Source organism: Lygodium microphyllum, chromosome 4 (genome assembly GCF_053477565.2).
Source record: "Lygodium microphyllum isolate KBCC chromosome 4, Lygodium_microphyllum_v1.1.10, whole genome shotgun sequence".
NCBI lineage: Eukaryota > Viridiplantae > Streptophyta > Polypodiopsida > Schizaeales > Lygodiaceae > Lygodium > Lygodium microphyllum.
The window spans coordinates 54,630,292-54,634,217 of record NC_141138.1 but is presented as its reverse complement, the minus strand read 5'-3'; positions in this window follow the sequence as shown (position 1 = coordinate 54,634,217).

Sequence of the window (3,926 nt, the reverse complement as noted above, 5' to 3'; positions counted from 1 at the left end):
ACTTGTTGGAAAAACTGATACAAGCACAGGTCGAACAACAAGAACCAGTGAGTGATGCCAGACCTGAAAAGAGGTCAAGAGACAATGCCAAAGACGGGCTCTAGACTTACAAATATCGTAGAAGACCCCAAAAGAAGCCCAAGCCTTATAGACGCAGGCATCGATCAAAGGCCAATATAACACCGCGATGGATATCCAAGGCGTTGCTTCGTGCTCAAGGGTATTATGCAGGCAATCATTGGATTTGGGTACCCAAACTCCCTACTAAGCCACCTCTCTCAGAAGCCCAAATTATGTCCAAAGCAAAGAGGCATAGGAGGAAAACTAAACGAAAGGCCAAGTTTCGAACCAAAAATATTGGAGTGATCGAGCCCCTCACTACTGAAATCAAGAAACCAAACATGGCCTATCAAAAAGTAGATCCCCAGCCTAGTGTGCTTAACAAGGGGACATCAGATGTAGCCATTGAGCATGCACAAAAATCATTAGTGCCCAAGGAGCCTTTAATTTCCCAAGGGGAGAGTAAGCATCATAGGCACAACATTGCTCAAGGCAAGGCTGATCGCTCAACAAAGCAAATGGCACAATCGTCTAATAGCCTCGAGCAAATCATTCAGCTAGTACCAAGTCCACCTAAGAGTCCTAGATCTCCTACACCCTCTATTGCCAAACGGACACAGGAAGCACAACAGCAGTCGTCAAAGGCGGCTGCTCAATCCCAATCTCCATCTCCATCTAAGCTTCCAAATGTCCAATAGGCAGGTGTTAACCCCAACACGAAGAAAGCAAAAGGAAGTAGAAAAGACGCAGGGCAAAGGCAGAAAAAAGGTAGCCCGACTGAAGAAAGAAAAGGAGAAAAGGCCAAAAGCGCAAGGGCAACCTTAAAAGTCCAAGGCAAAGGCAAAAGGGGAAAGGCGCATTTTTAAATAAAAAAGGCGCACCCTGAAATCTTGTAAAAGAGCGCCGGGCTCTCACCCGTGCAATTTGTAAATGTAGACGGGCGGTGGACAGGAAGCTAGGAAGATAGAAGGACAATGGGAAAAAGGGCCTAGGCTATGGCCAGCCATGTAAAAAGGGGAAAAGGGGATGACCGCCCAAAAGGGAATTAGCGTTTTGTATATAAAGTTGAAAAGTAAATGAGAAGCTCATTCTTGTGTGTGGCCAAAAGTAGCTCTCCTCTTCTTCTTCTTCTCCTTCTTCTTGCTTGCTTGAGCTTGTGCTTGAGAGAGGGAGTGTGAGAGTGTGAGGGAGTGAGTATGTGAGGGTGAGGGACCGAGGAGGAGAAGCTCTCCATCTTCTTCTCTCTTCTTCTCTTCTCTTCTCTTCTCTTGTCTTGCTCGCGGACATGGAGCTTGGAGTGTGGAGCTTGAGGATGGAGCTTGCTTGAAGCTTGCACTTGGATCGTAGAGCTACCGGAGTGCGGAGGACAGGAGGTAACTTGAACGGCATCAAGGTAAGCTCACTACACCCGTAAGGTATGCATTGCATGTCGACTATGTGAGAGGTAGCCATTAGTGCTCGGCTTGGAACGCTTGAATCAATAAGCGGTCCGTGGGTCTTGGCGGTTGAGTGAAAGCTCCCACATTTTGGTTCTGTTTCCGGGACAAACGGATTCAAGCCTTGAGTGCTTGCGCGCTTCGAATCGAGCATCAAAGTAAGGGGTTTCCCCCGAACCGGTGCTTGAGGTAGATAGATAGGAAGCGAGGGGGTTGAAGATGGTATTCGATCTCCTTGGCAAGTAGGTTTGTTGCTTTCTTGAGATTTATGTTGTGGAATGAAGTAGTGTAGGCATTTACTTTATGAATTGGGTGCATCAGCATTGGAAAAAACAAAGAAAAAGAAGAAAAAACAAGCAAACAGTAGGGTTTTCTGCTGTATAACAGGCTAAAGTAGGGAAACAAGGGACCAGATTCAAGTTTCTGGGTGAGATAGGGACAGGAAACTAGCTATAAGGTTTTGCAGTGCTGGGAAAGGACCTTAAGAGGCCTGGGAGGCTAGGACATACCTCAGTTCCTTGGGTTGCCTTGTGTGAGAGAGAGAGAGAGAGAGAGAGAGAACTTCTGGCTCACAGGACGAGGAAGAGCTACCCCGATCTCTAGGCGCCGGTGATTCGTGCTGCTCCAGGTGAGTCTGGTGTTTTCCAACATGTGCTCTAATTAGATCTAGAAAGTCTATGGTGATTGTGTGCAGCAGACAGTGAGGAGGGGTCAAACGCGCGGGAATCGCGCCCGTCGCCGACGGAGTCGGACCAACTCGCAGTGGTCCGATTCCCAGAATCGGACCACCCAAGTTCTGGAGTCGGACCGCCCGACTGAGAGTGAGTCGGACCAGTCTGCTCCGATTCCTAGAATCGGACTAGCCCGATCGGACGTGCCACGTGGCACTCGGACCACTCAAACTTGGACCAACCCATCCGACTCGAACACTCGGACCACTCGGACCAACTCGTCCGATTTTTTAGAATCGGACGCTCGGACCAACCTATCCGACTCGGACACTCGGATCAATCCATAATTGGACCACTCAGAATCGGACCTACCAGAATCGGACCACCCTGTCCGATTCGATTCCGAGAATTGTACCACTTTGAAAATCAAACCACTTTTTGATCCAACTCCTAGAATCGAACGTGACCAAAATCGAACCACTGGTCTGATCGGACCACCCAAAATCGGACGTCCGATTCTGATAATCAGACTCCTGAAAATCAGACATCTGAGAATCGGACAGAAAACTGTCAAAATCGGACACGTGTCTAGAACACAAATTTTGATACATCTAAACCCCGAGATTGACCCCTAAGGCTACGTAGAGCTAAAGGCACATCACAGATCCATAACCGGGCTAAAATTTAGACTACGTAGAGCTGAAGGCACATCACAGCACCTCCCCCGAGTAGGTTGGAGAGAAAACGCGCGCCGTGATGACAGGTCTTTCAAATTGGACCCTAGTGAAGTAATGACTCTACACGAGTATAAATTCTCACATGCAAAAGAGCAGCCAAAAGCCCATACCCAAACAAAGACCCTAGAACCTCAACGGGCCAATCTAGCCATCAAGGGCAAAAAGGCCACATCACTAGAACACAAAGACATTGTGTTCATACCATGTCTAGTCAGAGCGAAATGCAACATCAGCAAGCTACAAATGCGAATATGACTAGACATGACACTCTTGACGAGAGATGTACCCTGAATAGCATGGCACTGATGATCCAAGACAGCAGTGGAGAATCCACATCTGGTCGTGCAGTTGGGAACTCAAGGGCATCTGTCAGAAGGCTTAAATTTACAAGCCAAGACCCGGAAGATGAAGACATAGTACCACTTGCTTATCTTAGGGTCAAACTCATCGCGAAAAGAGAGCATATTATCGATGCTCTAATTGATGAAGGAGCAGATTTTAATATCTTGACCTATGAATCATGGACCCTACTAGGACAACCAGAGCTCACACTGACTAGTGCAACCCTTAGCCCTTATGAGGGACATCCAGAAGCACTCATAGGGAAGTGCAAAATCCTTGCGACAATTGAAACAGAAAGCTTGCCTATCCTATTTCATGTTCCTCCAAATAGTGCTAGCTGCGGGAAAGAAACCCTCCTAGGAAGACCCTTTAAAAGGGCGACCAAGTGGGAGGCTGACTATGTAGCACAGAGGATACACCTGACACTACTAGGTGTGAGGATAGTCACAACCTTTAGCAAGGGTGACCTCATCAAACCTCAAGGGAAAGGCAAGGAAGCTACTGACGTAATAGTCAAGCCTACTAATGAGAGCAAGGACTTGTTGGAAGAGTTAATACAAGCACAGGTCGAACAACGAGAACCAGTGAGTGAGGCCAGGCCTGAAACAAGAAGGTCAAGAGACAATGCCAAGGACGGGCTTTGGACTTACAAATATCGTAGAAGACCCCAAAAGAAGCCC